Here is a 12,778-nt window from a genome sequence, read left to right on the forward strand (position 1 = left end):
TAAGGCAAAGTGTGTTATATAGGTGATGAGAATAGACTGCATGGATAATTGTAACTACATGTACTTTATAGTTTATGGTATTTTTACATATCTCATAAACTCAAGTGATTCTTTTTTTTTTAAATGATTCTTTCCACAGTCCTATGAAGAATAGTTACCGGTGAGGGGTACCAGAAGGAAACTCAACTTACATACTGTATCTGCTTTGTAATTGAGGCCCCAGATGAATTTGACTCACACCAAAAAGTGCGTTGAGCTTCTTGGAAGAAAGGTGTCCCACGAGACAGTCATAGTGATGTAAATTTATTTTTACATGTATTTACCAAAAAAATAGCTATCATAAATCTTTGGAATCCACCTAGAAAAAAAACCAGAAATGCGAAATTGTCGGAGTCTGTTGAATCTGTGTAGTTAGTGTCTATAAGATACCCAAGGGCTCAGAAATTATGTGCTTGGAAGAGAAAGCATCCTTCTAGAAATCAAGGCTTTGTTCCCCAGGAAATAGTAAAGGCAGTAATCAGAATGAAATAAAGGCACCCAATGAAGATTCCCATGGGTAAAACTGCTTCCTAAGTGGATGTTTGATTGCTCTCAGCTTCTCCTTTTATGAGCATCTTTCTACCACAAAAGACCCTTCTCTGTGGCATTTCATAAGGTGGCTAATGATTTACTGTTGGAAGACGCAGGAGTCTAGAGGGGAGATACACAGAAATAGTGCAATTTTTTAAATGGAGGAGTGTTGGACAGAAATAGATTCTAAAATTCTTGTTCCATTACTTTTAGTTGGAAAAAAAGAATGCATTTTTCCCATATTCTCTCTAGTTATCTTAAATCTATATGTTCATCTTAATACCTGAGTATTATTGGTATATGGATTATTACAGGTAAACCATAAAGACACAGTTTACCTTGAAACATTTTTATTTCACTTTCTTTGTCATTGTCCCAAATGCCCGCCTGCAAGGTCACTATTGAGGACGCTATTCTTGTTGGCCTTTACCCAAAATTAACCTCCATCTCTTAGGCTCTATTCATACACTCAACTATTCATTGTCACTGATTTTACCTACATGTTAGAAGAAAGGTCATCTAGTAAACAATTCATAATAAAGTATGAATGACTAATGTCCCCCATACATTTCTACTTTAACAGAAGTGACTTATTAATCAAATGAGTGTCTAAATTGTGAAATTTTAATCTGCATGAGAGAGACTAAAATTTTACTCCAAATGCAGTTTTCTTCTTAATCTGATAAGGAGAAAAAATTACCCAACCATAATCAGTATATATAATTCGTGCTTCTCAAAAGTTATTTACTGTTCAAAGTATATAAACAAGAAAATATATCCATTTTAAATGATAGCAATTGTCAATCAGCCTGATTAACAGATTTTTGGGTTGATTGCCTTCCACATGGGACAAGGATTAAACATCATTTTAACAGAGATTCATTTTCAGTTATGACCCCAGATAATTTCTTACATCCATATCTTAAGAAAAGAAATAGTAAAATTTAAGGCTACTTATAATATCATCATTAAATGGAAAAATCAAAGTTAAGCCCAGCTTCCCTCCATCCAGTCTGGGAAGCTATGAATCCTAACACACCCTCCTTCCCAGATTTCTGTCGAGTAGGTTATGTGACCTTAGAGAAGCATGGCCCTTTAATCTGACATTGTTATTGCATATGAGGGAGATGGCTTGAGGTTTTACTATGTGGGTCATTTTCTTTCCTTTCTGGAGGTCAGAGTATTCACTAACGAATCCTTAGATAATATTCTCTGGCAATGTGGTGATGCTGTTGGTAACCTAAGTCTAGCAGATCATGTACACAGAGTATTAAATAGGTTATATATGTAACCTGGACATAGCTGATGTACTGGATATATTGAAAGTACCGAATATACTTTAACATTCAAATGAAATGAGTGTAAACCGGAAGGAAGAATCTATACACTGTCTTCTGAACCCTGCTGGCTCTGAGTTCTGCTCTGCCCAGCTGGATCCTGTCTCTATCCAAAACTGGTGACCACTGCTCTTCTCGGGGCTCTCCCCGATCCTGAAAAGCACCCTTATGTATCATTCCCCAAGTGGGTGTGCCCCTGCTCAGAGTGTCACTGAAGCTTGAGGAGTTACAAAGCAGTCGGGGGGACCAACCAAGAGTTTATTATGGAAACTCAGATATTCCTGTTCATGAATCATCCTTTGGCCATGCTCATTTGCCATCACACTGCAGGGCGTTCTGGCTTTCCTTGGATTCTTGGCCTCCTTCCTTATCCTTCCTTGCAGTGACAATCTCCCTCCTCCATTTCCCTCTTCTCAACCTGTTTGTCGGGAAATTCAGAAAGTCTCCTTTTATTATGAAGAGCAATTTAAGGTTTGCTTGACTGTCTCCTCGGCCCTCCCAGCTGTGTCTAAGGCCCATTTTTCACAAGCAAATGTCGCATCAAAGCATCTCGCCAAACAAAAAAATTCAACTTGAGAAAAATAATTCCATTCCTCTAAGTTACAGAAGCAAATTTATTATCTATATTTTCTCTTCATTATATGAATATAAATATATTTCTAAATACATATATAGAGACATATGTGTATATTTAAAGTGTAGTAATTGAATTTCATTTAGGTTTAATATAAGAAGTTAATGTGCACAAGCCAAACAAGGTTTAATTAAACTTATTTATACATTTACATACCCACAGATACAGCTGGTTCATTGCTATGCTAGATTCATCTTGTAGTAGCAGAAACATTATTAGGGATCTGTGTACTGATAGTTGTACCCATAAATGTTTGTTTTGCTATTAATAGAAAACAATTTTTACTGTACCCTATGATAGCTTCTACATGTCAACCTGAAAGAAAACTCAATAAATAATTTTGAACTATTCGTTTACGATTAAATGTCATGACTAACCAAGTGCGTTGTGTTTGAGGTAGTAGTCAAGGGCAGCTTCTGGAAACACGTCAGTCTATGTTCTTGCCCACGTAATTGACAGACAGCCATAGCAACACCCCTTGCTGCTGCCTCTGTAGTAAATGGAAAAAAAGAAAAATATGTAAAACTATTGAGGGCAAATACAAAAGTAGAGTATTTTACCAGAAAAAGTTTTATACCGTGGAACTTAAGGTCCCAAATTACAATGGAGATACTTAGAATCTTAATTATTCTTTCCTTCATTGATGATCACTTATCAGTGCAAATAGCAAAGAAAAAAATATTTTAATTAATGTGCATATTAAAGGGAGGAAGAAAGTGTGCCTTCATGACTGATATTCTCTATAAGAATAATTGCCTCATTAACCTTGCAGTATCAACTCCACCTCATTATGAAGGTCAAATAAATGGATTTAAGTATTTCAGAGTAGCAGAAAATTTTATACAAAGTACTAAAAGTGCTACTAATTCATTTGTTAGAGATACAAAATTTAAAGGACAATCAAAAAAATTAAGTGAAATAGGCACAGAGTCATAAAATATCACATATACAATTACTATCCTTTACATTATTTGCACAGAGAAAGAACGATGTCTTGCTTTCTAAGTAGAATCTTCAATCAACCAACATAAACAATATACATTCCAGGAATAAAATATGATCAAAGCAGGCAGTGTTTTCTCTATACCAGACTCCACAAGTACAAGGGCACAAGTTCTAAAAAGGGAGTTAAGAATATACGATGAGATACAACTAAGGCTCTGGTTATACAAAAATGAAGTAGTGTGCTATTTTTAGGACACCACTTCAGGAAGTGTCAGGACTCATGGCCTATGTTAAATGACCAAATCAATATTGTTTCCCTAAATTTTTAAAAGTAATTATCCTTCCCATTGATGTTAACTCTCTCTGCAACAAATTGAGCATGAACAAGGAATTTTTCACTGTAACTGGACTCCCACTTGCATAGAAATTGCTGAAAGAGAAGGAACCATTGATTTAGTTTTAAAAGGCTGGGATGCTGATTAAATCTTCTGGATTTTCAAAGGTCAGGAAAAATAACGAACTCAAATACTAAGATTCGTCATAAACCAAAACTTTGTAACAGCCTTAGTCCTTATAGTAAAACAGGACAAACATGCATCTCTGCTTGCATCTAGGTATTCTTGAGTCTGAATGAACTACTTCCTGTAGTTGGATGCTTTTTGTTGTATTTCAATAAATTTTTAATTTTAGAATAGTTTTCGACAAAAAAGTTGCAAGGATGCTGCAGAGAGTTCTTATATACCCTGTACTCAGTTTTTCCTATTATTAACATCTTATACTACTATAGCATATTTGTCACAACTAGTGAGTCAATATTGATACAGTATTATTGACTAAAATCTACACATTATTTGGATTTCTTTATCTTCTCCCTAATGACCATTTTCTGTTCCAGGATCCCACTCAGGATACCAGATTACATTTAGTTGTCATGTCTCCTTAAGTTCTCTCAGCTGTGACAGTTTCTCAGACTTTCCTTGGTTTTAATGACCTTGGCAGTTTGGGGGAGTACTGGTTGTATATTTTGTAGGATGCCCCACAATTTGGGTGTGTCTAATGTTTTTGTCATAGTTAGAGTGGGGTTATAGGTTTGGAGGAGGAAGGTCACACAGGCAAAGTGACATTCTCAACACATCCAGGGTACACATAACATGTTAATGTTGACCTAGATTACATGGTTGTGGTAACGTTTGTCATCTTTTGCCACTGTAAAGCCTGTAGTTGAATTTTTAAAAAGTGTTAGTATGTGTTACAAGAGCTGAGTTTCCTTCTCTTGAAAAATAAGCCACACCCACTTTCTAGTAAGGATTAGGACTGTTTCTGCCTGGAGGCCAACATTTAAGAGAGGTCTCAAATTCTCTTCCAATTCTAGAGTTCAAAACTCCCATTCTCCCTGTACTCTCCCTTGCTAATAGAAGCTGAGTAAGTGCAATCTCTGTGTTCCAAAGAAATCGATGAATGGTCCTAAACACATGTCTTCAGGCCAAGAACTAATTGAGACCCCATACTGAGAGCGTACGGATCTTTACTTCTTAAACTTGATTTTCAGAATGGTTTCTGGGTTTCAATAGCATTTTTAGGTTGAAAGGCTTATGACACAGAAAGAATGTCTAACTTACAATAGTAGATAGTTTGCAAAGTCCAACACATCAATAAGAGAAACAGAGCAGCAGGCAAGGAGAAAAGTTACAGGAAAGAATTGTGGCAAGATGGGGGGGCGGTGATGTATGGGGGAGAAAGAATTGCCAGAAATTTATTTGCAAATAGATCAAAGTCATGGTCCCACAAACATTAAAGTTCCCCAGACTTTTAGCAAGTGAACTGAATACTGCTTCTAACTTACAGTTTTGCACTAGTTTAAAAGCTTCCTGTCCTCAGAGGCTTTGAGTATAATAGGAGGGATAAGGAAAGACTAAATAAATGTAATGACGACAAAAGAGCTACTACATTCATCTGACAGGAGGAAACAGGGCCAGAAAGGCTCCATGAAGGTGCTAGGACATGAATACATTTCAGAAAGAAAGATAAACTAGATTAAAGGGGAATATAATAAATTTTTTGAAAGAATTAGTTTCTCAAAAAATACTCTCTGACGCTATACCATTCTTAGGTGATGTTTTACACACATAATATAATTTGTACTCATTATTAATACACCTCATTGTGGGCTGTTGGTGGGACTTGTAATGTGTGTATGTGGTGTGTGTGTACTTCAATTGGAAAACATGTCCCAGTATCTCTTAGCAAGAACTGAGGGCAAATAAAACAGTTAACAGCACACATGGGAAAGAATAGCCTGATTTCTCTGACAACATAAAGCTAAAGTGAGTCAGAGATGACCTTAACTGAGATGATTTTATAGCTATCTGCCATTTCCCAAATAAGTCAATAGAACACAAAATAAAATTAAAAGAACAGAAAAATATGAAAACTTCCTTTCCTTGGCCAGTTACTTGTTGCAGGGTAATCACACAGAAACCAGAGAAGACAAATGAAAGCTAAAATGGACACCAGCACATCATGTGGTAGCACGTGACCTGGTCAGCACAGATTAGAAGTTAAGATCAAGAACTCCTATGACAGAGTGTGGGGTTCAGACCCAAACTCTGCCACTTCCTAGGTGTATAATTAATCCAGTCCTCCATTTCAGCATCTGTAAAATAAGGATAATAATAGAACATATCTCATATTCATAAAGTAGTTGTAAAAATTAAATGATTTGACATCTGTGGTGTATTTAAGATTAACTCTGACATATAGTAACAACCACATAAGTGTTAATTGTTGTTATCATTTCTTATAGCAACTAAGGATAGTACCCTACAGCTGCTCTATGCTCACACTCTGGAATCAAATAAGCATAAGTTTGAATACTTACCAACTGTGTGTGACCCTAGGCAAGTCATTTGTTTTCTCTGAGTCTGTTTTCTCAACTTTATTTAAAATGAGGCTTCTGAGGAGTAAATAAAACCACGTATATATAATCCTTAAGACACCAGCTTACACATTAAAAAAAAGGCCAGAAATAGTGTTTGTGGTGATTATTAACATTTCAGTAGCACTGGTCAAATCAAAAGTAGCAGTAAACCAAGTGTAGAGAAGACTCTTAATGGAAAGTGATAGATCTTAGCATTGGCTATAAGTGACCTTGAAGAGTCTCAAAAACCTATGGAGAGGGGGCAGTGCACAGCTACTTCTGAGGCCATAGAAAATGTTGCTTATTGTTGTTATTAAAAGATATTTTATGACTTGATTTTTCATTCTGAAAGAGGAGTACCAGATTGTCCAGGAGAATGATTTTCCCTGATTTGAGGGATTGGACTATATGCAAGAGAAAAATAAACCTACAGAAAATTATTTGTACACTTCATGCTCTAAACGTATTTTTGTGCAACGGTTATAATCACTAGATTTCTCTCTATTCCAAAGTTGCTTCTCAGTGGTGTATCTTGTCTTTACAACTGTAGATTAAGCTACTTGTAGACAGAGGATGTGACTATATCTATAAAAACATAATTTCCTCATTCCAACTAAGTCACTATATATATATCTCAGACAGATACATGGTAAGGCCTTATTAGATGAACACATTAGGCTGTGGGTTGGATTACAGAGCATTGGTTATAGAAGGATGTGTAGGTATAGGTAGGAGGAGTATAAAGAAAGCAATTACAGAAAGATGTCAAATAGGATTGTTAAATGAAAGAGAGTAAGCTTCTAGACAAGAAGGAAAAATAGGGACCAGATATATCCTCACACATGAAGCCACCCAAAAATGGACAAAATATATGAAGAAATTATTTATAGGCAACAAAGATGGTAGTTCCTTAGAGATGTAAAACAAATGAGATGAATCCTAGAATTGCCCAAGCTCACTGCCTTAACAGAATTTCCAGGTCATGGTCCCAGGAGAAGGAACCCAAGTGGAGCAAAGTGGACTCGTTCAATTGAAGAGATGGAGCTGAAAGTCCAAGAACACCAAGGCAGCTGGAGTTCTCAGGACAGAGTTTTAGAAAGAAGTGCACTGCACAGAGAGAGAATTCCAGAGATCTTCAGAGTGTTCCCCTTATGTATTCAGCTGTACTGATTATCACACATATGTAAAAAAATTAAGACCAAGGGCAGAAATATGCAAAATAATTGGAGATAACAATGCTTGATGTTAACACAGGAAAATAATAGTGTTTGTTTCTAATAGCTAGGTGAGAAAAACTACATAATTCATGGAGCATTGTGTAGAATACACAGAAGGAGCTAGACTCAGTAGTGGGGAATAACTAGCCCCAGACGAGCGCCGCTCCAAAAGCATCAAAAAAATCCTAAAAGCAAGAGACAAAATGAGCAAATAGATTCCAAATAATTGCATTCTAGGAAAAAGCTCAAGAATATTTAGGAAAGAACGAATGCATCCAAATCCCAAAAAGATATAATTTACAATTTTTGGCATCCCACCCAAAATTACCAGGCATTTAATGAGGTAAGAAAATATGGTCCATATTGAGGAGAAAAATGAACCTTAAAACTGAACCACAATGGAAACATATGTTAGAATTAGCAGTCAAGGACATCATTAACATGGTATTCAACACTTGCAAGAAGTTAAGTAGAAACACAGAAGATATGAAAAAGTCCCAAATCACATTTGTAGAGTTGAAAACTATAATTTGTAAGATGAAGAATACACTGGATGGGATTAATAGCAGAATGGGTATTGTAGAAGAAAAGACTAGCAGACTTGAAAACATAGCAGTAAAGTGGTCCAAAATGAAACATGTAGAGAAAACATAATCAAAAAAGTAAAACAAGTATGAATAAGCTATGGCATAACTTCAAGAAGCCTAATATACTTGTAATAGGAGGATCCCCAAAAGATGAGCGATGCAGAAAAATATTTGAAAAAATAGCCATTTTCCTAAATTTGGTAAAAACTATACATACACAGATCCAAGAAATTCAATGAACCCCAAGCACAAGAAATATGAAGAATACTACACCAACACATACCTTACTCAAATTGCTCAAAAACAATGATAAAGAGAAAACCTTAAAAGCAACCAAAGTAAAAACTCACATTACCTATGAAGAGAGATAAAGATGACAGCAGATTTCTTGTTGGAAATAACACAACTAATAAGATATTAGAGCAACATCTTTAAAGTAAAGAAGAAAAAAGTCTGTCAACCTAAAATTATATACCCAACAAAAATATCTTTCACAAATAAAGGTAAAATACTTTTTCACTTTTTCACACATACAATAGCTGAATGAATTCTTCAACAGTAGACCTGCAGTAAAACAAATCTTAAAGGAACTCTTATGGTACAAGAAAAAATTCTTCCAAATGTAAATATGATTGCACACACAGGCATGAAAAGCACTGAAAGAGGGAAATTTATAAGATTTTTTTCTTATTAATTAAATCTCAAAAGATAGCTGAGTATTTTTTAAAGTAATGTATTTTGGAAATTATAACGCAGTAAAAGTAAAATGCAGGGCAACAATAGCAAAAATGTCAAGGAGGGACAACCTTGTGAGGTTCTTATTCTACAGGTGAAGAGGTGTAATTTCACAGGAAGCTTAACTGTGCTAAAATAAATATGTGCAAAATAAATCCTAAAGAAACCACAGGAAGGGTTATAGTTAATAAGCTAACAAGGAGATAAAATGAATTCATAAAAAAGGCAGAAAAAGAGGGAAAAGAGGACAGATAATAGATGGAACAAATAGACAATAGCAAGATAGTAGATTTAAATACCACTGTAACACTAATCACATTAAATACAATAATCTAAATAGCCCAATTAGGAGACGGTGTCAAGATGGCAGCACAGGTAGACTCTGAACTCACCTGCTCCCACATACACAACAAATTTATAGCTACTCTTGGAACAATTACCCCTGAGATAGAATGGAAAACTGGATAAAAAGAACCTCCACAACAAGGGACAGTGCTGACTGAGGTGGAAGAGAAAGAAATTCCTCTCCGGAAAGAAAAATCCACCTTTTGCCCTGGCACTTCATGGCCAGCTGGGAGCAATCCTGAGGTACAAAGCCTTCCGTGGAGCAGTAGGGGATCTGAGCAAGGGAGCATTACAACAATAAGCAGTATTTGGACTCAGCACAACTGAGATGAGTGTCATAACATCTGGCTTTGTTGGCTATTAACAACAGGGAATACCATCAGAAAAGATATCAGATATAAGGGGAAAAAAAGCCTGATCAAAAATGGCCCATGCACAAATTCACCCATTTCAGAAAGCAACCTAAAACCACCAGAAAGAGAGGTGCACAGTCCTTTGGTGAAGAGACTCACTTGATAAGCTCTGGGTGCATCTTAGTGAGAGGTAAGACCTTCCCAGGCAGGGACCACTTTCCCAGGGACTGAGAAATTGGCAGCAGCCATTATCGTGACCTAGTACAGGCATGCTGACACAAATGCTGGCAGAAGCTGTTGGAGTCTTCCCCTAGCCTGTTAGCTCAGGGGGGTCTGAGGCACCCAATAGAGCACTGATTTAATCCAACTCAGCCAGGGCAGGCAGCCCACCCTAGGGACTGGCCTCACCCAATAGCAAGCCCTTGGGCAACTAGTGGGCCCACGCAAGCAGGGTGCCTGGAACTTCTGCAGCCAGAAGCAAGTGGATCCACCTCTGCAGGGAAGAGCATGCATGAGGGGTGGGACTGCATTTGTGGAGTGTGTGGGGCCTCTGCAGTGGGACACCTGGGTGCACTTCAGTGGGTCGGACATGTGCATGGGGCAAGACTGTGTTGATGGGGTCTGTGGCCCTGCAGGTGGTGGGGCATGACAGCTGCAGCAGATTTGTACTTCTCAAACAGCCACATAGGGAATTGGCCCCACCTTCCAAAGCCTGAAACAATTGGTGCTCCCAAGCCTGAGGTTGGCCCTACTCAGCTGCAATCCTGAGAAAGCTAACAACACCCTTGTAGGCAAGAGGCCTATAGCAATTTTCAGCCCCTGAGCCTAGCAAACAGTCACACTTGAGGCCTATTCACTTAACAGAAAAACTGCAACAAGAATGTAATATTAGACCTTGAAGCCAACTGTACTTGGGCTCCCCTGCCCAATAAATTTTCTGAAGGGACCATAGCAGCCACACACAGCTGAGTATTACAACCACCCAGCCAGGGGGATAGCCTGGCCTCCCTAGGCACCTGCAGCAAGAGCAACCCCGCCACAACAGAAGGACACATGTAGCCCACACAGAGGACACTCCTGGAACATTTGGAACTGGTGATGAGAGGGAAGCACACTGCTGGGCCTCAAAAGGCATCTCTTACATACGGCCAACTCTCCAAGATCAGGAGACATAGCTGACCTACCTAATTCATAGATATAAGCACAGAGAAAGAGGCAAAATGAGAAGAAAAGGAGTACGTTCCAAGTAAGGGAACAGGACAAAACTCCAGTAATAGAACTAAACACAACAGAGATAAATAATCTACCTGATGAAGAGTACAAACTAATAGTCATTTGGATGCTCACTGATCTTAGGAGGAAAATGGATGAACTCAGTGAGAACTTCAACAAAAACTTGGAAAATATAAAAAAGAACCAATCAGAAATGAAGAATATCATACTGGAAATGAAAAATTCTCTAGAGGGACTCAATAGCATAGTAGATGATACAGAAGAACAGATCAGTGATCTGGACAAAAGACTAGAGGGAATTATCCAAACTGAACAGATAAGAGAAAAAAGAATTAAAAAGAACAAGGACAGTCTAAGTGACATCTGGGACAACACCAAGTGCACTAACATTCACATTAGATAAGTGTCCCAGAATGACAAGAGAGAGACAAATGGGCAGAGAACCTACTAGAAGAAATAGTAGCTTAATATTTTCCTAACTTAAGGAAGGAAACAGATATCCTGGTACAGGATGCATAGAGAGCACCAAACATGATAAACCCAAGGAAGCCCACAACAAGACATATTATAATTAAAATGTCAAGAATTAAAGATAAAGAGAGAATCCTAAAAGCTGCAAGAGAAAGGCAACAAGCTACACACAAAGGAAATCCCATAAGGCTATCAGCTGACTTCCCAGTGGAAACTTTACAGGCTAGAAGGGAGTGGCATGATATATTCAAAGTTCTGAAAGGAAAAAACCTACAGCCAAGAATACTCAACCCAGCAAGGTTATCATTCAGAATGGAAGGAGAAATAAAGAGCTTCCCAGACAAGCAAAAACTAAACGAGTTTATCACCAAGAAACCAGCCTTAAAACAAATGCTAAAGGGACTTATTTAAGTGGAAAAGAGAAGACTACAAATAGGAATAAGAAAATTATTACCAATAAAATCACTGGTACTACACTTGATCTTAGCCAAAAGGCTGAGAAGCGATTACTACTCAGCCATAAGAAATGACAAAATCCGGCCATTTGTGACAACATGGATGGACCTTGAGGGTATTATGCTGAGTGAAATAAGTCAGAGGGAGAAAGTCAAATACCATATGATCTCACTCATAAGTAGAAGATAAAAACTACAAAAAAAAAAAAACACATAGCATTGGAGATTGGACTGGTGGTTACCTTTGGGGAAGGGTGTAGGGAGGAGGGCAAAAGGGGTGATTAGGGTCACATGTGAGGGGATGGACTATAATTAGTGTTCAGGTGGTGAACATGATGTAATGTATACAGAATTCGAAATATGTACATCTGAAAAAAATAAAAATTTAAAAAAAAATCACTAGTAAAGGCAAAAAGACAGTAGGCAACAAAAAGAAGATAAAGGAACCCAAACATATTACTAAAGAAAGTCATCAAGCCAGAAGGGAAGAGAGCAAGAGAAGAAGAATGGAACAGAGAAGAACTACTAAGACACCCAGCAAAAAAGTAACAAAATGGCAATAAGTACATTCTTATCAATAGCTACTTTAAATGTCAATGTACTAAATACTCCAACCAAAAGGCATAGGGTGACTGATTGGATAAAAAAAAAACAAGACTCACATATATGCTGGAAACAAGAGACACACATCAGACCTAAAGGTGCTCACAAACTGAAAGTGAAGGGATGGAAAAAGATACTCCATGCAAATGGCAATGCAAAGAACACTGGGGTAGCAATACTTATATCACAAAAAATGACTTTAAAACAAAAACTGTAACAAGAGAAAAAGAAGGGCATTACGTAAAGATAAAGGGAACAATCCAACAAGAGGCTATAACACTTGTAAATATCTACACACCCAACATAGGAGCACCTAAATATATAAAGCAGTTAATAACAGACATAAAAGGAGAAAGAGATAGCAACACAATAATAG

At 37.3% G+C, this 12,778-nt stretch overlaps 1 pseudogene; it reads right to left on the reverse strand.

The window, feature by feature from the left end:
• Positions 1-11,760: 11,760 nt before the first annotated feature.
• Positions 11,761-11,851, reverse strand: LOC123288476 (U2 spliceosomal RNA; annotated as a pseudogene).
• Between the last annotated feature and the right edge of the window lie 927 nt (positions 11,852-12,778).

This window comes from Equus asinus, chromosome 8 (genome assembly GCF_041296235.1).
Source record: "Equus asinus isolate D_3611 breed Donkey chromosome 8, EquAss-T2T_v2, whole genome shotgun sequence".
Classification (NCBI taxonomy): Eukaryota; Metazoa; Chordata; class Mammalia; order Perissodactyla; family Equidae; genus Equus; species Equus asinus.